The sequence below is a fragment of the Lepisosteus platostomus genome, unplaced genomic scaffold, assembly GCF_059453375.1.
Source record: "Lepisosteus platostomus isolate fLepPlt1 unplaced genomic scaffold, fLepPlt1.hap1 Scaffold_40_H1, whole genome shotgun sequence".
In the NCBI taxonomy this organism is placed as follows: domain Eukaryota; kingdom Metazoa; phylum Chordata; class Actinopteri; order Semionotiformes; family Lepisosteidae; genus Lepisosteus; species Lepisosteus platostomus.
Genome location: NW_028291664.1, coordinates 542863 through 570459, shown reverse-complemented (window position 1 = coordinate 570459; position 27597 = coordinate 542863). Strand labels below are relative to the sequence as shown.

At 45.6% G+C, this 27597-nt stretch overlaps 9 non-coding genes across 9 annotated transcripts; 6 read left to right on the top strand and 3 right to left on the bottom strand.

The window, feature by feature from the left end:
* Positions 1 to 1297: 1297 nt before the first annotated feature.
* Positions 1298 to 1369, top strand: trnae-uuc (transfer RNA glutamic acid (anticodon UUC)). Its single transcript has one exon. It is a non-coding gene; the product is annotated as a tRNA-Glu (tRNA).
* A 451-nt stretch (positions 1370 to 1820) lies between these two features.
* Positions 1821 to 1893, top strand: trnav-cac (transfer RNA valine (anticodon CAC)). Its single transcript has one exon. It is a non-coding gene; the product is annotated as a tRNA-Val (tRNA).
* Positions 1894 to 5346: 3453 nt separating this feature from the next.
* Positions 5347 to 5420, top strand: trnat-agu (transfer RNA threonine (anticodon AGU)). Its single transcript has one exon. It is a non-coding gene; the product is annotated as a tRNA-Thr (tRNA).
* A 1163-nt stretch (positions 5421 to 6583) lies between these two features.
* LOC148634172 (U4 spliceosomal RNA) lies at positions 6584 to 6725 on the bottom strand. Its single transcript, XR_015933697.1, has one exon. It is a non-coding gene; the product is annotated as a U4 spliceosomal RNA (small nuclear RNA).
* Positions 6726 to 8888: 2163 nt separating this feature from the next.
* trnas-gcu (transfer RNA serine (anticodon GCU)) lies at positions 8889 to 8970 on the bottom strand. Its single transcript has one exon. It is a non-coding gene; the product is annotated as a tRNA-Ser (tRNA).
* A 12093-nt stretch (positions 8971 to 21063) lies between these two features.
* On the bottom strand, positions 21064 to 21137 carry trnar-acg (transfer RNA arginine (anticodon ACG)). Its single transcript has one exon. It is a non-coding gene; the product is annotated as a tRNA-Arg (tRNA).
* A 1624-nt stretch (positions 21138 to 22761) lies between these two features.
* Positions 22762 to 22843, top strand: trnas-gcu (transfer RNA serine (anticodon GCU)). The gene has a single exon. It is a non-coding gene; the product is annotated as a tRNA-Ser (tRNA).
* Positions 22844 to 24187: 1344 nt separating this feature from the next.
* Positions 24188 to 24269, top strand: trnas-uga (transfer RNA serine (anticodon UGA)). The gene has a single exon. It is a non-coding gene; the product is annotated as a tRNA-Ser (tRNA).
* A 1695-nt stretch (positions 24270 to 25964) lies between these two features.
* On the top strand, positions 25965 to 26035 carry trnag-gcc (transfer RNA glycine (anticodon GCC)). Its single transcript has one exon. It is a non-coding gene; the product is annotated as a tRNA-Gly (tRNA).
* The last annotated feature ends 1562 nt before the right edge of the window (positions 26036 to 27597 follow it).

Here is a 27597-nt window from a genome sequence, read left to right as displayed (position 1 = left end):
CACCGAAACGTGTGCGGCTCGCCTTGCACTCTCTGCGCCTCGCATATTTATGGAGCTGTCTGCTCTTCTTTCTGTTGAAGTACGCAAGTTACGGGGCGTACTGCAGACTATGATGTGCTCAATGACAGCTTTCAAGATTTGAAAACTATGAGCTTGATGGCTCAAGTCGAACGAATGTGGTTGTTATGCAATTGATGATCAAACGCACACATTCTAACGATTCGTGAGAGTATGTTCTAAAGGTCCCTGGCTCGATCCCGGGTTTCGGCATTTTGTTTCATCGCTCCCTTTGTTCCTCTCTCCAGCGCCCCCTGCCTAAAATGACGCATCCCTTTCTCAGCCCGAAACGCAAGCGATACACCAGCAACAAACCCTACGGGTTTCCGTAGTGTAGTGGTTATCACGTTTGCCTAACATGCGAAAGGTCCCAGGTTCGAGACCGGGGGAAAACAGCCTCTTCTTGCACGCTCCTGCACTTCACAGAGGTCTTGAACCACCAGTCATTTGTTCCCAATGTATTTCCGGTGCCTTCATGCACTCATGTACCAAACGCACGTTTTTTCTGTACCTGGAGCCGATCATTTGCAATTGGGCTGTCCCGACAGACCAAGACGAGCTCTGTCGGCTCAAAAGCAGCGCAACACCTGCGAGAACAACAGAAAGATTAGTACCCAGCGGGGGCTTCTTAGTGAGCCCAAGATCTAATCAAGAATCGACTCCAGCAACAGGGCTGGGTGCATTGTTCCATACTCCGACCACTTGGTGTAAACAGGTCCCTCCTGGTCTCTGCTTGAAATGCACTTTCCTGCGTTTGCTTTGGTGTAACTGGCTTCCCCTGCATTGGCGAATGTGAAGAAGATCCTTAGTAAGTCATTGAAGAAACCCGAGAAGAGGTCGGAGTGGCCTCTGTCGTTCATCAACGATCCAGTCAGGCAGTACTCCTCTGTAAAGCGCCGTTCGTTCACATCGATTGGCTTTTTTTTGCCTTCATTCATGCAAGTAGTAAAAGCAGACGCCCCTATTCTGCCGTGACCCAGATTTGAACCAGGGTTGTTGTGGCCACAACGCAAAGTACTGACCACTATACGATCACGGCGAGTTACCGATACACACGTGGCAGGGCGGAAAAGGCTGTGCTCTCTTCGTGTGACATAATTCGGAAAAGTCCTGACGTTGCATTTCAACTGAGTCCCAGTATACATCGACCCTTCGACACTCTGAGTGACAACTCTCTTGCGTGTTTTCTCATATTTATGTAGTTTGCTTGCATGATGCCCGGAACAGCAGGGTTGTTCGCTCCCATATGGTCTAGCGGTTAGGATTCCTGGTTTTCACCCAGGCAGCCGGGGTTCGACTCCCGGTATGGGAACATGTCAATTTTGCCTCCTGCTTTCCAAAAGATCAGCACTGTGTACGAAGGAGCCGCATTAAAACTACTCAACGTGCAAAACGTGCGAGAAGAGGGGGCGCTTGTTTCCAGCCGAAACTTCTCGCGTGTGAGACGAGCTGACCATCGCTGCAGGAGGTGGGAGGGTTAGTCTGGTAGACAGGGCTGACCTTCGGCAATAGGATTTATACTCTCCAAGATGATATTTGCACTTTCTGGAGAGGCGATTTTCTCCACTTCAGTAGCCCGATTTCGTCGATTGAGTGGAGAGGGCTGTAGAATGTGGCGCCGTCTTTCCTGCTCCGTCCATGACAGGCGTGCTGGTCTCTGGAGAGAGAGCATGGTCCATCAGCGCACCCCAATAAAGGCACTGGAAGCAGCTGAATTGCATTGTCGAAGCTCAGCGCTGGGCCGCTGGGCACATCTTACCACAGTTTCCGTAGTGTAGTGGTTATCACGTTCGCCTCACACGCGAAAGGTCCCCGGTTCGAAACCGGGTGGAAACAGACTTCTTTTGTCGCCACGCACAAAAGGGGATTGGGGATTCGCCTAGCGCTGTGATCGAACAGACCCACTCACCTCTTAGTGTGGCGGGATCTGCACAGTGCATGTCGCAGCGCATCCTTCTTTCACTTCAATGCGCGTCCTGATGTACCCCGGTCTCCCGCGTGACAGGTGGAGACAGGTGACAGGTCCGCGTGACAGGTCCTATACTAACGAGGAAGACATCGCTCTCTCCGACCCCCGGCATCGTGTCCCGACCCACCGTGCTGGAAGCCAACTCGTGCTGTGATTCCTTTACGGAGCAGAAATGACAACAGAGGAGCCGAGAGATCATTTCAGCATTTCGCGTCTGAACGGAAAACACAAACGACCAACTCGGAATGACTTCCTTTGACGCTTATCAAAGCGTTCTTTGTGCATCGAACAGACCCACTCACCTCTTAGTGTGGCGGGATCTGCACAGTGCATGTCGCAGCGCTCCCTGCTTTCACTTCAATGTGCTTTCCTGATGTCGAGTCGTGTGCCGTGCGGAGGCTCTGAAAGCGAGAGCAATGAAAAGGTGCACGACGCTGTGTTAGAAAACAGAGAAGTGAAAGGCAGTTCTTTCTCTAAGGAGGTAAAAGAAAAGCTACTCCCCGTCGGAGAAATCGAACCCCGGTCTCCTGCATGACAGGTAGGGATACTTGCCACTATACTAACGAGGAAGACATCGCACGCTCCGACCCCCGGCATCGTGTCCCGACCCAGCGTGCTGGAAGGCGACGCGTGCTGTGATTCCTTTACGGAGCAGAAATGACAACCGAGGAGCCGAGAAATCATTTCAGCATTTCGCGTCTGAACGGAAAACACAAACGACCAACTCGGAATGACTTGCCTTTGACGCTTTTCAAAGCGTTCTTTGTGCACGACGACTGCGCCGCCTAGCAGATACAAATGGGTTGTACAACTTTGAAGTAGCAAATGGAAGAGGGCTAAGCCTCTCCCAGACTCACCAGGCGCACGCACACACACACACCCGTGCCGTTGAAGTGCTCTGCTTCATTTCTAAGGGCAACTCAACATTCACTCCTACCCCGACAGCAGAAAAGACAGCGTCTGCAGCAACAGCAGCTCAGGTCTCTGCCCATCTCCTCTGCTCTGCGGCTCCTGCGGAGTGGAGTCCTGCCTGGAGCTGTGTTTGCAGGCGGCGGCTCCCCGCGCCCTGTCTGTGCGTCGTGAAATTAATTAATAACGTTAATAAATTTATAAAGTAAAGTTATAAATTAGAAATTAATAACGATATAATTATATTCATGTACCGCAACACAAGAATAGTACACACTGTACATTGTCTGTCGATAATGTTTCTGTAGTGCTTTTTCAGCACTCAGCATGTGACTGTGCTGTTGGCGCTGTGGGTTAGGTTCCTGACTTCCATGTCACACGGTCTATGATTGAATCCCATAGAACTATGACTTCATTATTTAACAAACATTTCTTTGAAAAATTAGGGAAGTTAGGCAGCAGAAGGTTTACTGTGACCTGAGAAGGGCCGGCATCCAATCACGGTGGTACACACACACGCTCTCACTCATATGAGCTACACGGCTACCAAGATGATCTGGGGTGCGCCGAGCTGGTACGGAACATATTGAACTGATCAACGGCGAATTGTCTCTCAGACAGGCTTTTCACCTCTAAGCTCCCTGACTGACAGTGATCAGCTAGGTAGTAAAACAGTCAGCTGCTTCTAAGCCTTAAACAGCTGCATCTCGGCGCTTCCACGGAGAGATGATTTGAAAGCCGAACATCGCCCATTGGGAACACCTTACTATCACTAGTTTAAGAGACTCTTAAGGTCTTGCAGAGGTGCCTGTCTAATAGCATGCGCTTTGCAAGCTATAGGTGTTTAGGCTGAGGCAGAATGCCTGTTAACAAAATGTTTTTCTAAAGGTGTGTCTAAGTGGCTGCAAAAGGACAACACTCCTGGGGCGCCGTGGCTCAGCTCCTGCACTTGATTATAATGCCGTTACGTGTCGAAGCAGTAATTTACGTCATCCTACCACTGCAACACGGGGAATAGAGAGAAATGAGCACACGCTACGAATCGTCTCAATCACTCCCTAGAGTCGTAAGGCGCATTGAAGGGTGCACCCCCATCATTAATCGTTGCGCCTCTGTGAAAGGAAAGCTCTTGGGCAGTCTTTGAAACAGCTCGGATGAAACACTTGATTGCTTCCATGTGCATCTGGAGCCCACTTCTTATTTTCACTTCACGCCGCCCAAAGCATTTCTAAAACAGGAGATTCGCGTTTGGGAATGCGCCCTGCCCTACAAATAAAACAGGTCTACGGGTCTGAAACCTGCTCCACAGAAAACAGCTCTGTTGCGCTTTTGATCAAAGGGAGATTCACTGTTCTTACTTTTTGATGACATAACACCCAAAGGGGCTTCTTTGGAGCTGGATTCCAACCAGCATCCTTAAGTTTCTTGGCGGTATCCTTTACAGTCCTCTGTTCGGTCGACAAGGGACTGAAGGGGGCAGCTTTCCTCACACATACAGTGCAATGTACTGTACTGTTCCCGTTCATCGAATTCGCAGTTCTGCATCAGACCTCTAACTCGTTACATTAGCTTGGATTTAAGCCACGAAGCAGGCTTCTACTGTATAAACGTCTAGGGGAATCACAAACTATTTGAGAGGCCATCATCCCAGGGGGAACTGACAAAGTCTATCCCTAAACACCTAGCGCAGTCTCTCGAGAGACTGTCAAAAATCGCTTTCTCCGTTTGCGTTGCAAGTAAGTGAAAACGCGGTCTCAACCCAGAGCCACTTGGCAGCAGCGGCACGTAAATACTGTCACTGCTCGATACCAACGTTAGCCTACTATACCATGTTCAGCCACCGCTAGAAAATGTACGGCTCTAGAACCGGAGCAAACGACAGGATGGCCAACGTCAAACGTGTCAGACATGGAGAGCGACAAGAAAGGGATTCGAACCCATGCGTGTAGAGCACAATGGAGCAGCAGTCCATCGCCTTAACCACTCGGCCACCTCGTCGAGTAAGCTAGGCTGTCCGGACATGGCTTGGCGCACTCCAGATGATCTTTTTCTTTTTTTTCCCTCGTACTCGAGGGTCATTTTCCTGTTCCACATGCGATTTCAACATTTTCCTTGGGAGATGTCAAGCCAGCAAGCCACTGCTGTGGTTCAGTGGCCAGTGTGCAGTTCAGTGGCCCTGTTGTACACAGAAAGCACATTGAGCTCCTTGGACATGAAAAGTTCCAGATAAAAGCCATTTGTCATCCTTTCTCTTGGTGTCGATGTTGCTATTGTATGTAAAGGTGGCAACTTGCTCAGCGAGCAGGCGGAGCAAGTTGCAATGCAGATGTGTCTGAGTGGTGACATAGTCTTGCAATGCAGATGTGTCTGAGTGGTGTGTCCAAGTGGCTGCAAAAGGACAGCACTCTCGGGGCGCCGTGGCTTAGTTGGTTAAAGCGCTTGTCTAGTAAACAGGAGACCCTGGGTTTGAATCCCAGTGGTGCCTTTTTTGTTCCGTCTTCTCGAACAGAACTGGTCATTATGGACAACCGCCTACGGCTAGACTTAATTAAATGCAAGTATTCACTTCCTGTCTTTAACGCGACTTGTTTTTCTTAAAATGGATGCAACTTGCAAAACTTGAAATACAAACCTTGCTAATCAGCGCTAGCGGCTGGCAAAAAAAAAAGAAGTCAGCAATGTTTTTTTTCTTTAACCTTAACCCTGCTAATGGAGAAGAGTTAAACGGCCGAGTCTAGGCAGCTTAAACGGTGCGCACGTCGGGTTCTTAGCTGAAAGGGTGGTAAATCACGCTCACCCCAGTCCTTAATCTTTTAAAGAGGATACAAAATTGAACCTAGTCGCCACATCACATACATCCTGTTCAGTGATAAAAAGGTAACATCTATCCTTGCTCCAGAGTCAATCTTACGTTGAGGGCATCTTTTTTTTTTAACTTTACCGTGAATCGGGCTCGGCTGCACAGAGGAGAGAGCAGAGCAATGAGGTCACGGGGACAGGGGAGTCACATGCTGGCGGTTTGAATACGCGGAAGATCACTGAGGGATCCACAGTATATGGACCCTCCGTGCGCCATCAGTCCGCACTCCGGACTCTGAATCCTTTCCCCGGAGTAAATCTGTTACATTGAAAGAATGCTTCTCGCAGGTTAAAAGAGGGACCCTTGTTAATTGGAGAAATCAATGATTTCGAATGAATTCTGTATGCTTTAAAAGACAGCTATACACAGAAAACATGCAGGACACTGGTCATGATGTTTCCCGAGCCGAAACACTCTTTTCAAACTGTCAAAGGTTTGCTTTGCGAACGCTGCAGGACATCGCACAATCTCTTTTGAACGGGGACAAACGATTTCTTAGGGGGCGCAGTAAGTACAGACGTTTAAAAAGCTCCACTCATGCCGAAGATGCAGTATGAAGAAGCGCAACCTAACGTTTCACAGACAAAAGCCGGGCGCCGCTACGAGCAATACGAAATCAAACTGACAGCACACGGCGTTTCGCGCTGACTCAAAAGTGATCTCGACAGACGCTGTTCTCTGTATAACGCTGAAAGAGCTAAAGAGCGTTTCTGTGGAGACGTAACAAGCTCGTTTCTTTCTACCATGATGTCACCATGACAAAATCTGCCTTTAAACACCTTGCTCAGTCTCTGACGAGACTGTCAAAAATTGCCTTCACCGATTGTGTTGCAAACCGGTGGAAGCGGGGTATTGGGAAAAGTTTTCAACTAGCAATAATCGCGCCTCGGCTAAACCTCACAGGCTACGATACTGCCACTGCGCAAAGCTGACGATTGCCAGGCAACCGCGGGGATCCTATGGAAATCGTTATCGATCGTCTCATGGCATGTCGTTGCTGTAACGCTTCATATTTGTCGTCTTCTTCTTCTTCTAGCTTGAGGTTTTGAAGAATTTCATGACAGACAAGGGCTCCGTCGGGAACAAAGGGCGTTGTGAGAAAACCGTTGCTTATTTTCAGCAGCAGAAATACAACCCTTTAAATACAAGATGACAGAACAATGACGAAGGGCATGCCGGGAGGAACTCATGCACTACAGAGGAAAGGGGGCGGGCACGTACAGTTCACATTCAAGCCACAAGTACTCTTCTCGGATGTTGCACAAACAAATCCTAACGTCATGAAAGCCTGGTGCAATTTCTGTGGCTACATTTGTTGCACGTCATGCACAGTAAGAGTGTTTCTAACACCAAATAAAAAGTCAACAATTAGCGATCACGCCTTCTCCTCAGTTAACCCACTGAAACCCTTGCTGTTAACAGTTCTTTACTGCGTGCTTTACGAGCACCTACAGATCGTGTTCGTTCTTTCAGCTTTATTCATTAGGTTTTCAAAGGCATAAGTAGAGCACCAGAGGTGCGAACGTAAAATGTGTGGTTATCTGAAGAATTGATTTCCGTGGCAGCGGGTCCAAGCGATTTCGCGTTGTTATAGTACCAGGAAAGGAGAAGCGGCACTTCGCCTCTTTCGCGCAGGCACAAGGCGACGTGCGGCAGACGCCGGAGTCGGCAGGTTTCGAATCTGCGCGGGGAAGCCCCAACGCATTTCGAGTCCATCGCCTTAACCACTCGACCACGACAAAAGCCCGCTGGCGCCGCATTCCTCCTATAATCAAACACGGACTGCGAGGTGGCTGCGGAAACCTTTTTAAAGCTGCTCTCCGTTCAAAAAAAATACCTTTCACAAGATACGTGCCGGCAGACAGACACGCCTCAGAGGGTTTAAGGCTGGCTTCACGTTCAAATGATAAAGTCCCCCCGTCCGGATGTCAAAATGCAACTTTGGCAGACAGAACAAACATCAACAAACCACAAATGTGGACAAGGATTTTACAAGCTGCACCACACTGCACTTTCAAAAGCATTTACGTTCGTGTTAGACGCAGGAATTGCCTTTGATTTGCGCGCTTACGAACGCCATGGAAAACGAAACAAAACTAAAGCCCTCAGCTCCTGCACTTGATTATAATGCCGTTACGTGTCGAAGCAGTAAGTTACATCATCCTACCACTGCAACACGGGGAATAGAGAGAAATGAGCACACGCTACGAATCGTCTCAATCACTCCCTAGCGTCGTAAGGCGCATTGAAGGGTGCACCCCCATCATTAATCGTTGCGCCTCTGTGAAAGGAAAGCTCTTGGGCAGTCTTTGAAACAGCACGGATGAAACACTTGATTGCTTCCATGTGACTCTGGGGACCACTTCTTATTTTCACTTCACGCCGCCCAAAGCATTTCTAAAACAGGAGATTCGCGTTTGGGAATGCGCCCTGCCCTACAAATAAAACAGGTCTACGGGTCTGAAACCTGCTCCACAGAAAACAGCTCTGTTGCGCTTTTGATCAAAGGGAGATTCGCTGTTCTTACTTTTTGATGACATAACACCCAAAGGGGCTTCTTTGGAGCTGGATTCCAACCAGCATCCTTAAGTTTCTTGGCGGTATCCTTTACAGTCCTCTGTTCGGTCGACAAGGGACTGATGGGGGCAGCTTTCCTCACACATACAGTGCAATGTACTGTAGTGTTCCCCTTCATTGAATTCGCAGTTCTGCATCAGACCTCTAACTCGTTTCCTTAGCTTGGATTTAAGCCACGAAGCAGGCTTCTACTGTAGAAACGTCTAGAGGAATCACAAACTATTTGAGAGGCCACCATCCCAGGGGGAACTGACAAAGTCTATCCCTAAACACCTAGCGCAGTCTCTCGAGAGACTATCAAAAATCGCATTCTCCGTTTGCGTTGCAAGTAAGTGAAAACGCGGTCTCAACCCAGAGCCCAGAAGCGGCACGTAAATACCATTACTGTTACTGCTCGATACCGACGTTAGCCTACTATACCATGTTCAGCCACCGCTAGAAAATGTACAGCTCTAGAACCGGAGCAAACGACAGGATGGACAATGCCAAATGGGCACACGTGTCAGACATGGAGAGCGACGAGGATGGGATTTGAACCCATGCGTGCAGAGCACAATGGATTAGCAGTCCATCGCCTTAACCACTCGGCCACCTCGTCGACAAAAGTGGGCTGTCCGGACATGGGTTGGCGCGCTCCAGATGATCTTTTTCTTTTTTTTCCCTCGTACTCGAGGGTCATTTTCCTGTTCCACATGCGATTTCAACATTTTCCTTGGGAGATGTCAAGCCAGCAAGCCACTGCTGTGGTTCAATGGCCAGTGTGGAGATCAGTGGCCCTGTTGTACACAGAAAGCACATTGAGCTCCTTGGACATGAAAAGTTCCAGATAAAAGCCATTTGTCACCCTTTCTCTTGGTGTTGATGTTGCTATTGTATGTAAAGGTGGCAACTTGCTCAGCGAGCAGGCGGAGCACACACCGAATGCAGATGTGTCTGAGTGGTGTGTCCAAGTGGCTGCAAAAGGACAGCGCTCCTGGGGCGCCGTGGCTTAGTTGCTTAAAGCGCCTGCCTAGTAAACAGGAGACCCTGGCTCTGAATCCCAGCGGTGCCGTTTTTGTTCTGTCTTCTCAAACAGAACTGGTCATTATGGACAACCGCCTACGGCTAGACTTAATTAAATGCAAGCATTCATTTCCTGTCTTGAACGCGACTTGTTTTTCTTAAAATGGATGCAACTTGCAAAACATGAAATACAAACCTTACTAATCAGCGCTCGCGGCTGGCAAAAAATAAAAGAAGTCAGCAATGTTTTTTTCTTTAACCTTAACCCTGCTAATGGAGAAGAGTTAAACGACCGAGTCTATGCAGCTTAAACGGTCTGCACGTCGGGTTCTTAGCTGAAAGGGTGGTAAATCACACTCACCCCAATCCTTAATCTTTTAAAGAGGATACAAAATTGAACCTAGTCGCCACATCACATACATCCTGTTCAACGATAAATAGGTAACATCTGTAGTGTGCTCTCTGAAGGCACTAGTTCTGTAGGATTTGGGATTTACTGGGACAATTATTCATTGTAGCAGTAAATCACAAAATGATTCTTTTAATGGCTTTAGAATCCAACCTTGCGATATAACTCAAACAACGCACACACACAGGTACTAATACATGAGGATACATTTATTAATACATAGAATATGCATGTAAACCTAACAGATCTTATCGAGAGGGTTATCAGAATACAAAAGGTATATATTCAGTCAGTTACAAAGAGTTACATATATCAAGAGGACATACGTTCAGTATATCATTCATTTAGACCGTTTCGTAAATGAACTTGGTTATAACTTCTACACTAGATACTCAAAACAAGTACATAACTCTTAGGAATTAAATTGATATCAACTGGTTGGGATAACAATTGAATTCTCGAGCTGTCATGCAGTGAAGTTGAATACTCATCCAATCTCTGGGGATTCAGATCTCCTGCGGGCACAAAGAAGCAGTTGCAGGCTTGTTGCTGTCTAATCCGCGCTCTCTGGCTCTATGCCAGGCTTTGCTGTTCAGCTTGCGACGGTGCTCTGGTGATGCTGACCTTGGGGTTGTAGACCACTTGGATGAGGCTCTCTCTTGGAATCTTGCAGACCTTTAGGCGCCAATGGATGACCATTGATCATGATAGCCAGGCTTAGCTAAGTGCATCCCCATTTGGGAGCTGTCCCTTATCAAAAGAAAACATCTTTAAATCAGTCTGCATGAATAGCTTCTCTGTGACTGCACCACAGAGATGAAGAGGGAGATGGGGCCTCATTTGGGAAAGCACAGCAACACTTAATTCTGTCTTATTAATAAGCCTCGCCGCTACAGTACGTACAGTTCTGAATTAAAAACTTCATGTCCCAGTTACCATGGTGGTGCTTGTGATCATTGCGTTTAACCAACGAAACAGGGCGAAAAATCAGTCACATGACTTTGTGGCTGAGTTTAGAAAGCTTAACGTATCAGCAAGACAGCAAAGACATTTTTCCAAGAAAGTTTAGCCTTTGTCACTAATGAAACCGCTAAATAAAGACATAAATATGGAAATTGACAATTAATTGACTTTTATATTTCTAAATATCACAACATGTTCGAATCCAAGTCATTTTTAATAACAATGGGTAAACTGGGTAAACTATCACAAAGCTTTAAAAAACTTAACATTTTTATTATCAACAAATTGTAAATACGATGTTTACATTGGCATTATTAATTTTTCGCTTGAGTATATGGAGGATTGTGAGAGCAGACCCCCCCTCTTAGGCTACATTTTTAATAAGAAATGGAGGCTGTATGCGTTACAATATAAACATTTACTGTCAAACTTTAAATCAACAGTTGATTTAAAGACAATCTGTCAAAGAGCAATGAAACACAATATTGTTGTTGTTGTTATTGTTGTTTTTATCCTGTAAAGCGTTTTGAGAAGCCACCTTTAAAGGCGCTATATAAAGGCGCTGATTCTTATGGAATGTGTTTTCTTTCTTCTTTTTTTTCAGCATAGAATAAACCTGTTACAGTACTTGATTCTTATGGATGCCCGGTTCCGCCGGGGATTCAAAATAAAACATGGAATCACGTGTCTAAGGAAATAGCATTATAACTATATCCATGCACAGACAGTAGCATGTTACATTATTAATTTGGGTGTCTCCTCTTGCCAGAAAGCGCTAAATTGCATTTTGAGTGCGGTTTTTGACTTTTTTTAAATTACAACCCATACATAAGCTGATACTGTTTAGACTTTTAATTATTTTAAACTGTATTACAGCAGCACAATGTGCTTTTTCACGAAACCTAGAGTACTGAAATGTCTTGCGTTGTACAGCTTTTCAGCTAAATATATTTATCGCTTACACCTGACACTTGATGTGCCCGACAAAAACCAGTTGAACAGCTCTGTCGGAGGTTTGCAGATCAGATCAGATTCCCTTCCCCCCACAGAAAGACAGACTTATTAGTCGTTATTCACTGCGACAGCAGCTCCAATTTCAGGCGTAAGCGATAGATCCCAGTTTAGCCGATCTTGTTACAGCATGTTCCAGTTTACTCTTATTAACCATATTAATTTTAAGTGCTTAATGCCATTTTTTGACCACGCACGAATATTCTTATGTCCATACCTTTGCAAGGGAATCAGTGTGAATTGTAATACTAATTAAATAACCGCGGGCACTTTCCACCCCCTCTGACAGCAGGAACATAACCCATTTCTCAGCTCAGCAGCTCATTACAATATAGGGTGTTCAAATCTTTTGCTGCCTCAAAAAGCTTTAGAGAACTTAACATTTCTATTATCAACAAATTGTAAATACGACGTTTACATTGGCATTACTAATTTTTCACTTGAGTGTATGGAGGATTGTCAGCTGTCACTGAGAGCAGTTAATTAAATGTATTTTTTTGATTCACAATCAGACAAATGCAACATAAATTGTTATCTTTGTCTTCTAAGTATATTAATAAACTTTCAGCATAGCTTTCTCCTAGTTTAGATTAATTTTTCTTGGGATTTTGGGATCAAACGTGGAAAGATTAGATTAGTAATCGTTTTTATTTTTTAAATACATTTTAGAAAAGTGTAATCTATACTTAAAAGCTGTATAAAAGCTGTATAAAAGACACTCGATATTAATGGAGTTTAGTTGATACTTTTTAAACTTTTAATTATTTTAAATTGTATTACATCATTGTACACATGCTTAAAAGAGAAGAAAACGCAAGCCTTCTTCAGGTGTGAGGGCATTCTGCTCAGAATGAAACACTAAAATGTAATGTAGGCTCTGAATGGGTTCAATTATGATTTGGGCTTGATTAAGGTCGCTGCCTTTCATCCAAAATCCTGCTTGAATCCTTCTAAACTAAAAATTAGACATGAGCAGGGGCTCTGGTGAAATTTCTCTTTTTTTAATTTCTCTTTTTTTCTTGGAAAAATATCTTACCCGCTGCAATCCGGGCACAGAAGGATTAAAAGAAGCCAGACAGGCAGGGGGAAGAGTGAGTTCTAGATAAAGAGGTATCCAGGTAACAGTGAAGGTAACAGCCGCAGACGTGGCCTACTTAGCCCGCCAGGGTTACCCTACTCTCCCGGAGGAGGCCCACCGGGAAATAGCGCTCCAGGCGTTCCTGGCCCCGGCGCCGACTGAGGTGCAGTGCCACGTGATGCTGGCCGCACTGGTCCCCTTGGAGCAGGCCCTGGCTCTGGCTGAGCAGACTGATGCCGTATTCGAGGAGACCGGTGGGCACCAACGGAGGGGCGCACGGGGAATCAGATGGGGAGGAGGAGACACCCAGCGCGACGATGCTGGGGGAGCGACGACGGCTGGTCATCTGCCACTGCTGTGGGGAGAGGGGACACATCGCAGGCAACATGAAATTGTCAGGGACATTCAGCTATATACAAAGAAGAGACAGACAAAGTAATAATTCTATATTAACGTGGCCTACATATTGACGCAATGATCAAACTAACTGACATGTTCTGATTCAGATCCCCTGCAGTTCATAATAATTAGAACAATAGCAATGCTGAGTCCTCCCACCCTACTGAGCACAAATTCAGCTGCTCTCCAGTTCTGTTCTGCATGTTTTTTCATTGCAATTGAGCTCGGAGCTGGAGATGATCTCCATACAGTTCTGTGTTAACTAGCCCGCACTTGCGTGCTAATTTACGGGTTGTGGCAAATGCTTTTCTATAGTTCATATACATGACGGCAACCTGTTACCGAGGAACCTGAGAGGTTTAAAAGCCTCACGAGCCAGGCAGGACTCCAACCTGATTCGAAGTCAAACGCGTTATCCATTACGACACTGGCCCATGGAACATGCGCTTGCACTCTACCACAGAGAACAGAAAAAGTGTTGATGTGTCGTGCTGAAATTCCGATTGATTTTGAATTCAAAGAAAAAAGGTTTTCTTCCAAAACACCATGAAATTGTCACATCTTGCAGACAATAGGTGTATTCCATGTTGAAAAGAGAAGAAAGAAAACCATGGAGCCTTTTACAGGTGTGAGGCTTCTTCAGGTGTGAGAAGACCTCACAGTCGAAACGCTGTGTTTCCGTTCTTCTCTTTTCAGCATGCAATAAACCTATTACTTGTTCCTTTGCAGCCGAGGCATGCTGACGTAGCTACCCAGCTGAACATCTTGCAGACTCTACAGTACTTCTCTCCTGTAGAAGTAAAGCAGGGCTTGCTGGGTGAGCTTTTGCTCCGGTAAATTAGGTCACGTGTCATGTTAAATCACTTCTTCTAAACACAACATTTGCTGGTGCTAGCTTTCCCCATGAAAAGAGACATTTCCCTTACAGTACATGACATATCGTTTTTATTCTATCAATAAGTATAGAAATTAAACAAAAGAAAAAATGGTGTCGCCAAAGAATGCACAGCTCTGTCGCCTTGGGGAGGTGTCAAGGGCATTGAGCTCCTTGGACATGAGAAGTGCCAGATAAATGCCATTTCTCATCATTTCTCTTGGCGTCAGTTCTGCTATTAAATGGGACGGAGGCAACGGGCTCAGAGAGCAGGTTAAGTGCACACCGAATGCAGATGTGTCTAAGTGTCTGTAAAAGCGCGGTGCTCCGCTGGTGCTGTTCCCTAGTGGCTTAAAGTGCCCGCCTAGTAAGCAGGCGATCCTGGGTCTGAATACCAGCGGTGACTCTCTCCGTGTCTTGTTGTGCCGAATGTCTCATTTCAGACAAACATGTACAGCTTGGTTCAGTTTAATGCAAGAATTCATTTCCTTTCTGGAATAACTTGTTTTTGAAGAAATCCATACAGCTTGTGAAAGATGAAATCCATTTCTTGGTTGTCAGTGGAAAAAGATTGCCGGCTGCAAGAAGCGCAAGTGATTGTTTTCTTTGACCATAAACCTGCAAATGTAGGGCGCACAAAAGACTGTCAGACTCTGTGGTGCTGAAAAGTTGGTGGTTCAAGCCCCTCCAGTATGCGTGTCTCAGTTTTTCCAATGTAAACATCATCACCATCGCTAAAGAAGATGGCGCAGAAGGCTCCACAGTCGAAACGTTGTGCTTCTTTTCTTCTCTTTTCAGCATGGAGTAAACCTTTGCTTTATCCTTTGCAGCCTAAGCATGCTGACGCAGCTACCTTTCTCTTAACACGCCTCAATCATTATTCACCAAAACGATCAGCAGAATAAGTCGCCTTTGTGGTGATGTCACTCCTCTGCTTCACAAATGTCCTTAGTGACGGGCCATTTCTTTCTGCCATTTTTCCGGAGCGGTTATTGATTGCTCCATCATTTCCCTCTTACTTTCCATCACTAGATTGAAAAAAAAAACAGAAACAGGATGCAAAAACTCATCAAAGCACTCGATAGAGTATTTGAATCCACAAGTAGCTACGAGCAACTTTGTCCTGGCTTGCATGAAAGTCGGAAAATGTCAAAAAGAAAAAGATGGTGGCTTTTTCATATTCGTTCTTTTATTTTTAGTTCGTTGCTTCTTCTGTCCATTGTCCTCCTGCCTGGCTCTTGACCTGTGACTGTTTGAACGCACACAGTAGACTTTCATGCAGGGTATTTGTCCTGAGCCTCTGTGAAAGACCCACCCACCCCCATAAATAACTGCTCTAGAAACACATGAATGCAAAACTAAACCACAGCTTAAAGAGGAGCTTGTCATGACCGCCAGGCAGTTAAGACCAACTCTTAAGCAATCTAAACAGCACCAGCAGCGGGTGATTATTAACAAACGCCGCCGCACGAGTTAACCCACCTGCACACACTCCACCGTGCGGTACGCAGTGCTATTTTTACCATCTTTACCTGCTTCCCGCTGGTATTGAGTCTACTCCTTGAGAGCTCTACCTGGCGTTTTTTCCATTACCTCGTTTATTCTGGATATTGGACTCCCCTTCTGCCTTTTCGACTTTGGACCTTGCCTCTCACCTCGGACTGTTTGCCACCAGTGTTCTCCCTGGATTACGACTTACCTTACGCCTCTTGACCACGAAACAAAGCAAAGCAGAGCAAAACAAAATGAACAAACGAAAACCCTCACGTCCCGCACTTGCATATAACACCGTTACGTGCCCAAGCGGTATTGTACGTCATCCTAGCACTGCACCCTGGGGCGTACGGTATATGGGAACGAGCACACGCCACGAATCGTCTCGAATCACTCCCTATAGCTGTAAGGCACCTTGAAGCATGCTCCCCCAACATTCTTCTTTGCGCATCTGTGAAAGGTAAACTCTTGAGCAAACTCTGAACCAGCTCTAAGGAAACTAATCCGATTAGACGTTACTTTGACTCATCTTTTAAGGGACCCTTGTTAATTGGAGAAATCAATGATTTCGAATGAATTCTGTATGCGTTAAAAGACAGCTATACACAGAAAACATGCAGGACACTGCTCATGATGTTTCCCGAGCCGAAACACAGTGCGTTTTTCCAAGCCATCTGACAAAGCCCGCCCACTGAAAACTGCAGCAAATCGTGTAAAGACGTTCAACTTTGTAACTACTGCACGCACAGGAAGCAGAATAAATTCCTCTTTTCAAACTGTCAAAGGTTTGCTTTGCGAACACTGCAGGACATCGCACAATCTCTTTTGAACGGGGACAAACGATTTCTTATGGGGCACAGTAAGTACAGACGTTTAAAAAGCTCCACTCATGCCGACGATGCAGCATGAAGAAGCGCAACCTAACGTTTGCATTCCTAGCAAATTCCTTTTATTTTTTGATAAATAAAGACAGTCTTGTTTAACAAACAACACACACAACATTTTACATTGTCAATTCAATTCAAATCAATGTATTTCTATATAGCGCCTTTCACAACAAGGTTGTCCCAAGGCACTTAACAATGCAAGTTGTTAAGAGCCTTGTGTCTAATATGCCGCCTAGGTTACGTGCTGTCTCTTTGAGGCAAATGTTTAAATCCTCTGAGTTAAGTGCTGAAGTTATAGTAGTCCTATCAGTATTGTTGCCTCCGATCAACAGATCCTCATTTTTCTCAGAGTTGAGTAACAAAAAGTTTTCACACATCCAAGTATTTCCTTCCTTAATGCATTTAACTAAACTGATAATAGAAGAGTTGTCATTTGGTGGAAACAAAATGTTTATTTGAGTGTCATCAGCATATGAATGAAAGTTCATATTATTTTTTCATATTATCCTACCTAGCAGCAGCATGTAGAGAGAGAGAGCAATATTGGTCCCAGCACTGATCTTCTGGTACCCCAAATCGAACTGGTGACATTGATGAAGCAGTACAATTATTAGATATTTGAACATAATGAAAACGATGAGTAAAATGTGAAGTAAACCACTGAAGGACGGTTCCAGATAAGCCAACCTCAAACTCAAGCCTGTGTAACAAAACAGAGAGGTCAACTGTGTCAAAGGCAGCTCTAAGATCTAGAAGCACAAGCACTGTTTCATTCCCCGCATCAGTAGCTAAGAGAATATCATTTACGACTCTTGTTAATGCAGTTTCAGAAACCAGACTGAAATTTCTCAAGTATATTATTTGAATCCAGATACGATTGACGTTGGGCAACAACTATTCTCCCAAGACTTTTAGATTGAAATGGGACCTTTGAGACAGGCCTGTAGTTGTTAAGAACTTGTGGATCCAAATTTGACTTCTTAAGGAGCGGTCTAACAACCGCTACCTTAAATTGATCAGGTACAACGCCTGACGCAAGCGATGCATTCATCATACTAATTATAGGTCCTGCCAGTCCTTCGAGGGAATCTTTGACTAGCTGAGTGGGGATGGGATCTAGCGAACAGGTGGTTGACTTTGTCTTACGTCTGTGTCCATGAGTCCACCATAAGAAGAAATCTGAACAGGAGTGGTGATCATGCGAGGTCACCACGGAGGAAACCACTGCTCTCCCCCCCAAAAAAACCACCACTGCCCCTCTCAAGTTTGCTAAAGACCACATGGATGTTCCACAACTCCTGGAACAATGTTCTGTGGACAGACGTGACAAAAGTTGAACTTGTTGGTAAATGTGCACAGCGTTATGTTTGGAGATAACAAAACACCGCATACCAACTCCAAAACCTCATCCCACCTGGGAAGCATGGCGGAGGCTGTACGGCTTGCAATCATCGAGGGACCGATGAATTCCAAGATGTATCAGGAAAATCTACAGCAGAATGTCTGGGTGTCTGCCTGTGATCTAAAACTCGAAAGACGCTGGGTCATGCAGCATGACAAAAACAAAGGAGTACATCAACAACAGAGTGGCTGAAACAGAAGAAATTCCGTATTTTGGGATGGCCAAGTAAGAGTCCTGACCCCAATCCCATTGAAGTGCTGTGGCGTGATCTGAAGCAGGCCGTTCAGCGCAAGACATCCCAAAAATATACATGAACTGAAACAGTTTTGCATAGAGGAATAGGCCAAAATACCTCCTAACCGCTGCTCAGGTCTGACCAGCCGCTACAGAAAGTGGGGATTGAGGTTTTTGTCATAAAGGAGGTTCCACTAGCTCCTTAATATAAGGGTTCACGTACTTTTTCCATCAATGACCTTGATTGTTTAAACCATTTGGTCAATAAAGAAACAGCAATGTCAAATGTTGGGCGTGTGTTGTTTGTTAAATCAGACTCTCTTTATTAATTATTATGACTTAGATAAAGATAAGATCACATGTTAGGAGCCATTCATGCAAAAATCCACATCATTCCGAAGGGCTGTTTACAAAAGTTTTTCTCCCAACTGTATGTGAGAGAAAAGAAGAGACGCTCACTGAGTAAGGTGGGGTTGTAGCTTTGCAAATCAAAAGGACATTTGTACGCTCAAAATGGGACAGGAGCACCCCAGATGGGACTCAAACCCACAATCCCTGGCTTAGGAGGCCAGTGTCTTAGCCATTAGGCCACTGGGGCACACTGGGTGAGGTCGATCATGCTGATGAAGAGCCAGTTTTTTTTCCTTTGCTTTTTCAAAGGGATCCCCAAAATTAGGGAAGTTAGGCAGCAGAAGGTTTACTGTGACCTGAGAAGGACCGGCATCCAATCACGGTGGTACACACACACACGCTCTCACTCATCTGAGCTACACGGCTACCAAGATGATCTCAGTTGCGCCGAGCTGGTACGGAACATATTGAACTGATCGACGGCGAATTGTCTCTCAGACAGGCTTTTCACCTCTGAGCTCCCTGACTGACAGTAATCAGCTAGGTAGTGAAACAGTCAGCTGCTTCTAAGCCTTAAACAGCTGCATCTCGGCGCTTCCACAGAGAGATGATTTGAAAGCCAAATATCGCCCATTGGGAACACCTTACTATCACTAGTTTAAGAGACTCTTAAGGTCTTGCAGAGGTGCCTGTCTAATAGCATGCGCTTTGCAAGCTATAGGTGTTTAGGCTGAGGCAGAATGCCTGTTAACAAAATGTTTTTCTAAAGGGGCCTCGCACTCTTTTCCAAACAATGGTCACCATCCCCACCGAGTGTCACAACGTAGTCATGTCCTAGGATGTCACCTGTTAGTCTCCATTTGTCTGCCACCAACACTTTAGGTTACGGGGTCACAACCGCACCCCAAAGACCAGAGGAGCCGTTGTCGTTCTGGCGGCGCAGATTGGGCTGAAGGTGGGGCGCTTGAATCTCGCTGTTGGAGGCCGTCTGAAACTGACCCAAGCCTTTCCCTTGAATTAAATGTAAATAAGAAATGAACCCCAGATGCACATGGAATCAATCACGTGTTTCCTTTGAGCCGTTTCAGAGACTGCTCCAGAGTTTACCTTGCACAGATGCGCAAAGATTAATGATGGGGGTGCACGCTTCCAGGCGTCTTACAACTGTAGGGACTGATTAGAGACAATTCGTAGCTTGTGCTCATTTCCCCCTATTTCCCGTGTTGCAGTGGTAGGATGACGTAAATTCCTGCTTCGACACGTAACGGCATTATAATCAAGTGCAGGAGCTGAGGGCTTTAGTTTTGTTTCGTTTTCCATGGCGTTCGTAAGCGCGCAAATCAAAGGCAATTCCTGCGTCTAACACGAATGTAAATGCTTTTGAAAGTGCAGTGTGGTGCAGCTTGTAAAATCCTTGTCCACATTTTTGGTTTGTTGATGTTTTTTCTGTCTGCCAAAGTTGCATTTTGACATCCGGACTGGGGGACTTTATCATTTGAACGTGAAGCCAGCCTTAAACCCTCTGAGGCGTGTCTGTCTGCCGGCACGAATCTTGTGAAAGGTATTTTTTTTAACGGAGAGCAACTTTAAAAAGGTTTCCGCAGCCAAATCGCAGTCCGTGTTTGATTATAGGAGGAATGCGGCGGCGGCGGCGAGCTCGCATTTGTCGTGCTTGAGTGGTTAAGGCGATGGGCTCGAAATGCGTTGGGGCTTCCCCGCGCAGGTTCGAATCCTGCCGACTCCGGCGTCTGCCGCCACGTCGCCTTTGCGTTCGCACCTCTGGTGCTCTACTTATGCCTTTGAAAACCTAATGAATAAAGCTGAAAGAACCGACACGATATGTAGGTGCTGGTAAAGCACGCAGTAAAGAACTGTTAACAGCAAGGGTTTCAGTGGGTTAACTGAGGAGAAGGCGTGATCGCTAATTGTTGACTTTTTATTTGGTGTTAGAAACACTCTTACTGTGCATGATGTGCAACAAATGTAGACACAGAAATTGCATCACGCTTTCATGTATGCTATTGCAGACACCAACGTTGCCTAGATAGAAAACCGAAATAGCCGTGGGTTTGCTTGCTGGTCTGAAGGATCTCTCTTCGAATCTCTATCATTTGTCAATGGAAGTAAAAGGCGCTGCAATCTGATACGTTCAGAATCAAACCCGCAGCTGTTGTTCGACTTTATTTCTTGACTAATTACAACTGAGTGTCGCATGAGCAGTTACATAAACTTGTCTGGTATATTTGAACACAAATGCCGTTCTTCAATTAAAACTAACAGTACATTGTCAGGGACATTCAGTTCTATACAAACAAGAGACAGACAAGAGAATATTTCTACCGTTCATGTGGACTACGTGTTGACTTACTGATCGGAATAATTGAAAAGTTCGGGCTCATAGCCGATGCAGTGCGTGCTAATTAGAACAGCAACGCTGAGCTCTCAGCACCGTACTGAGCCCAGGTGTTTTTCTAAAGCTGTCAGGTGCAGTTCATTTACATGAAGGAAATCTCTTACTGGGTACGATTACAATGCAGTAAGTAGCACAGACTACTTAGGGAGTAGCCCGATGCATTTAAAAATGACCCGAGCCAGGCAGGAGTCGAAACCTGCAATCTCCTGATCCGTAGTCAGACGCGTTATCCATTGCGCCACTGGCCCCGGTGTGACACTGCAGGACTGTAACCCAGTGAGATCAGCACTGCACCTAGTAAAATATTACCCCCGGTCCATTCTTTTCCAAAAGTGAGAAACACCTGTTTTCTACATTTTGTCTGTTTTAAAACCATATCTCTTTAAACCAAACCAAGAGTTTGTCTTTTGCACTGATATTCTGATTCATTTCGATTTCAAAGAAAAAAAAAACATTATCTTCCAAAGCATCATAAAATTGTCCATTCTTCCAGACTCTACTTCTCTCTTGTAGTAGTACAGCAGACCTTTCCAGGTGAGCAGATCACAGAGTCCGAAATATGCTTCCTCCATCAAGCAAAGTACCTGAACATGACTCTGTCTTCATAAAAGCGCCCCTGTAATAAAGAAATTAAATCCGAAATCAAGAGGGCAGTTGCCTACTGAAGTTCAAGAAGTCATCAATTTTAACCTAGCAACACATTAAAGGCTGCATCTATACAAGTACGATTCTAGAAATGCTCACCAGATTGCGTTTTAAGAAGGAACTGCGCCTCAGGTTCCGCCGAGATCTTAACTTGGATGGCAGGATTCAGAGTCCGGAGTGCGGACTGATGGCGCACGGAGGGTCCACATACTGTGGATCCCTCAGTTTTCTTCCGCGTGTTTAAACCGCCAGCGTGTGACTCCCCTGTCCCCGTGACCTCATTGCTCTGCTCTCGCCTCTGTGCAGCTGAGCCCGACTCATGGTAAAGTGGAAAAAAATACGCCCTCAACGTGGGATTTACTCTGGATCGAGGATAGATGTCACCTTTTTATCGTTGAACAGGATGTATGTGATGTGGCGACTAGGTTCAATTTTGTATCCTTTTAAAAGATTAAGGACTGGGGTGAGCGTGATTTACCACCCTTTCAGCTAAGAACCCGACATGTGGACCGTTTAAGCTGCATAGACTCGGTCGTTTAACTCTTCTCCATTAGCAGGGTTAAGGTTAAAGAAAAAAAACATTGCTGACTTCTTTTTTTTTGCCAGCCGCTAGCGCTGATTAGCAATGTTTGTATTTCATGTTTTGCAAGTTCCATCCATTTTAAGAAAAACAAGTCGCGTTAAAGACAGGAAATGAATACTTGCATTTAATTAAGTCTAGCCATAGGCAGTTGTCTGTAAGGACCAGTTCTGTTCGAGAAGACAGAACAAAGAAGGCACCACTGGGATTCGGACTCAGGATCTCCTGTTTAAGAGACAAGCGCTTTAACCAACTAAGCAACGGTGCCCCGGTAGTGTTGTCCTTTTGCAACCACTTGGACACACCACTCAGACACATCTGCATTCGGTGTGTGCTCCGCCTGCTCGCTGAGCAAGTTGCCACCTTTACATACAATAGCAACATCGACACCAAGAGAAAGGATGACAAATGGCTTTTATCTGGAACTTTTCATGTCCAAGGAGCTCAATGTGCTTTCTGTGTACAACAGGGCCACTGAACTCCACAATGGCCACTGAACCACAGCAGTGGCTTGCTGGCTTGACATCTCCCAAGGAAAATGTTGAAATCGCATGTGGAACAGGAAAAGTACCCTTGAGTACGAGGGAAAAAAAAGAAAAAGATCATCTGGAGCGCGCCAACCCATGTCTGGACAGCCCAGTTTCATCGACGAGGTGGCTGAGTGGTTAAGGCGATGGACTGCTAATCCATTGTGCTCTGCACGCATGGGTTTGAATCCCATCCTCGTTGCTCTCTACGTTTGACGTTGGCTCTCCTTTTGTTTGCTCCAGTACTAGAGCCTTACATTTTCTAGCGGTGGCTGAACATGGTATAGTAGGCTAACATTGGTATCGAGCAGTGGTAGTAACAGTATTTACGTGCCGCTGCTGCCAAGTGGCTCTGGGTTGAGACCGCGTTTTCACTTACTTGCAGCACAAACGGAGAAAGCGATTTTTGACAGTCTCTCGAGAGACTGCGCTAGGTGTTTAGGGATAGACTTTGTCAGTTCCCCCTGGGATGATGGCCTCTCAAATAGTTTGTGATTCCTCTAGACGTTTATACAGTAGAAGCCTGCTTCGTGGCTTAAATCCAAGCTAAGGAAACGAGTTAGAGGTCTGATGCAGAACTGCGAATTCAATGAAGGGGAACACTACAGTACATTGCACTGTATGTGTGAGGAAAGCTGCCCCCTTCTGTTCCTTGTCGACCGAACAGAGGACTGTAAAGGATTCCGCCAAGAAACTTTAGGATGCTGGTTGGAATCCAGCTCCAAAGAAGCCCCTTTGGGTGTTATGTAATCAAAAAGTAAGAACAGAGAATCTCCCTTTGATCAAAAGCGCAACAGAACTGTTTTCCGTGGAGCAGGTTTCAGACCCGTAGACCTGTTTTATTTGTAGGGCAGGGCGCATTCCCAAACGCGAATCTCCTGTTTTAGAAATGCTTTGGGCGGCGTGAAGTGAAAATAAGAAGTGGGCTCCAGATGCACATGGAAGCAATCAAGTGTTTCATCCGAGCTGTTTCAAAGACTGCTCAACAGCTTTCCTTTCACAGAGGCGCAACGATTAATGATGGGGGTGCACCCTTCAATGCGCCTTACGACTCTAGGGAGTGATTGAGACGATTCGTAGCGTGTGTTCATTTCCCTCTATTCCCCATGTTGCAGTGGTAAGATGACGTAAATTCCTGCTTCGACACGTAACGGCATTATAATCAAGTACAGGAGCTGAGGGCTTTTGTTTTGATTCGTTTTCTATGGCGTTCGTAAGCGCGCAAAACAAAGACAATTCCTGCGTCTAACACGAATGTAAATGCTTTTGAAAGTGCAGTGTGGTGCAGCTTGTAAAATCCTTGTCCACATTTGTGGTTTGTTGATGTTTTTTCTGTCTGCCAAAGTTGCATTTTGACATCCGGACGGGGAGACTTTATCATTTGAACGTGAAGCCAGCCTTAAACCCTCTGAGGCGTGTCTGTCTGCCGGCATGTATCTTGTGAAAGGTTTTTTTTTTTAACGGAGAGCGACTTTAATAAAGTTTCCGCAGCCACCTCGCACTCCGTGTTAGATTATAGGAGGAATGCGGCGGAGGCGAGCTCGCTGTAGTCGTGGCCGAGTAGTTAAGGCGATGGATTTGAAATCCATTGGGGACTCCCCGCTCAGGTTCGAATCCTGCCGACTACGGCGTCTGCCGCATGTCACCTTGTGCCTGTGTGGCAAAGGCGAAGTGCCGCTTCTCCTTTCCTTGTACTATAAAAATGCTACATCGCTTGGTCCTGCTTCCATGGAATGCAGTTCTTCAGGTAATTCTACTCTCTTACCAAAGCTGTTAGGTTCCTTTCCGTGGTGAGATGGGTTGTCATGCAACGCTGCCACATAGTGCCGACAGACAAGTGTGTTGCGGGAGAAGAGAAAAGTGTTTGAAGATTTAAGAGTGTCTTAGGTGGAGCCAAAATCAAGTGTCACAAATGCAAGTGGGAAGATTTCCAATGTTTAATATGGTCAAAATAAGCGGAAGTTACCAGCTGGTCCGGCACAGTCTGCCATGCTTTTGTCATATACTGTAAAGTGGTGTGGAACTGTGTGTCGAACTGGAGCCTCACCATTTGCATATGTGAGGCTCCAGTTATACATCGAGTGTCACATTAAATGACAAAAATGAAGAGAGTTAAAGCACCTGGAGAGGTTTTCTTACAACTTTTGAGCTGACACAATTTTGGAAAATGTTTCCTTCACGCTGCACTGAACAACATAGGCAGCCAAGAGTCTCCAAAACAAAACAGAATGGACAGATAGGAGAAAATTCCCACTCGTCCTGAAGTTCCCAAAATCCAGCACTGAGCGTAAACAAAGTGTCTAAGTAGCGTGGGAATGCTAACCCTAACCCTAGCTGGAGTTTGAGCAATCCGGCACTGAGCGTAAGAAGATGAGTCAAAGTAACGTCTAATCGGATTAGTTTCCATAGAGCTGGTTCAGAGTTTGCTCAAGAGTTTACCTTTCACAGATGCGCAAAGAAGAATGTTGGGGGTGCACGCTTCAAGGCGCCTTACAGCTGTAGGGAGTGATTCGAGACGATTCGTGGCGTGTGCTCGTTCCCATATACCGTACGACCCGGGGTGCAGTGCTAGGATGACGTACAATACCGCTTGGGCACGTAACGGCGTTATATGCAAGTGCAGGACGTGAGGGTTTTCGTTTGTTCGTTTTGTTTTGCTCTGCTTTGCTTTGTTTTGCTTTCCATCGCGTTGGTAAGAGCGTAAATAAAAAGGCGATTCCTGTGTCTACCACTAATGTAAGAGCTATTTCAAGTGCGACGTGGTGCGGCTTTTCAAATGCTTGTGGGCATTTCTCTGTTGTTGATTCTTTTTTTGTGTGTAACAAAGTGGCATTTTCATGTCCGGACGGGGAGACTTTATCATTCCGACATGAAGCCACCCTTAAGTCCTCTGAGGCGTGTCTGTCTGCAAGGCTTGTATTTTGGAAATGTTTTTTTGAAACGGAGAACGACTTTGAAATAGGCTTCCGCCGGCGCCTCGCGATCCAGGTAAGATTGTAGCAAGAACGCAGCGGCGGTGGGGCGTGCTGTAGTCGTGGCTGAGTGGTTAAGGCGATGGACTAGAAAGCCATTGGGGTCTCCCCGCACAGGTTCCAATCTTGCCGACTACGTTGTCCGCCTTCAGTCGGTGTGTTTCGGCACAAGCAAAGAAGCGCGCCTCTTTGCTGTTCCTGGTGGTTTTAAAACGGCCAATCGCTTGTACCCGCTGCCTTGGAAATAAGTTCTTCAGCGTCCGCAAATGGCATTTTGCAGCTGGAAGCAGATGTCGACGCGTTTTGCACAGAGCACCAAAAAAGCGTCTTTTTTGAAGGCCCAGGCACTGAGCATTGGTGGTTCAGTGGTAGAATTCTCGCCTGCCACGCGGGAGGCTCGGGTTCGATTCCCGGCCAATGTAGTGGCTTTTGCAGCGAGCGGCTCTATCACTTGCATCCCCTTGCAACTCGCAACTGAAAACCCACTGAAGCTAAGCAGGTGTGAGCCAGGTCAGTACCTGGATGAGGATGAGCTACAGGGAAAAACAAAGCTTCCAGCTGGAAGCGGTGTTAATGGTGCCGGCGGGGGGGCGCTCACCCTGAGGTCTGTGCGGGTCCCAATGCCCCAGTATAGTGACGGAGATGCTGTGTTGTAAAAGGGCGCTGTCTTTTGGATGAGATGTAAAACCGAGGTCACAGCGCTCTGTGGTCATTCAAAATGACCACCAAAACCTTTGACAAAAGCTCTTGGTAATTGATGGTCTTCAATAATGCTTCTCCTTTAGGTACATTTTAAATCAGCTGAAAAATGCTGTGAAATGGGGGGGCACTTCAGGCCAGTGTAGGATTTGGGTTACAAGAACCATGAAACTGCACGAGAAAGCCCGTACACTGAATTACACGGCTTTCTATTCAAAGGAGGACAAAAGAAATTCCCTGAGTTTGATTTTTTGCAGCACAGAGAGGAGCACTGTCGTGAGGCCGGTTAGCTCAGTTGGCTAGAGCGTGGTGCTAATAACGCCAAGGTCGCGGGTTTGAGCCCTGTACGGGCCAGGTCCAGGTCCAGGTCCCTGTTTGTGAAACAGGCAAATGACTGTCTCAGGGGCCCGTTCCTCATTCTCAAGACACATGTGTGCAGTATGTACACCGTGCATTGAGCAATAGGGACTGAATACACCACAGGTAAGGTTAGAAGTCATTCTGAGGTGCCACATGTGAGGGATACAGCTAGGCATCCAAAATGTAGGGTTTGAGACCCTTCAGGAGTACTGCATCGTTTGAGACAGACCCGTGCATGTTAAACAAATGATCATTTCTTTCGGCATTAGGGACTAAATATACTAAACATATGATGCTAAAATGTTATTTTCACATATATTAATGTAATAAATGATTGCTTATGCTTTATAAACAAATCTAATTAAAATAAAAGCTTAAGTTTTGTATTTATCTTGTACCATAGAACATGATTTTCTTTGTATTTCAAGCCCACAAAGTGTCCAAATGACGCACTACATGATATAAGGAAGATTATCACATGCATATCGGTATTATCTTTCTTATGAAAATGCATTCCTTTCATTACCTTTTACTTTTTAAAATGAACTCAAATTGAGTATAATGTAATAATTTAAGTAGAATAGATTCTAATAATATAATGATCCAGTGTTTTGCACTGCTTCACTGCTCTATGCCATCTGGAAATAAATCCTCAGACTGCTTACTGCCCTGGGCATGTACCAATAAATTAAAGGAGCACATCTGTTTATCACTGCGTTGAAGCAGGAGACACACAGTCTCTGCAAACACATCCTAGATACAGTGTTCCAGCACCTTTGACCTCATCCAGAACGTATCATTTCTTGAAAGGGATTGCTGTCCGAATGCACATCTGAATCCCAAACAGAATCTCTAGTAAAATACGATCATTTGTGAAACAGGCAAATGACTGTCTCAGGGGCCCATTCCTCATTGTCAGACACAT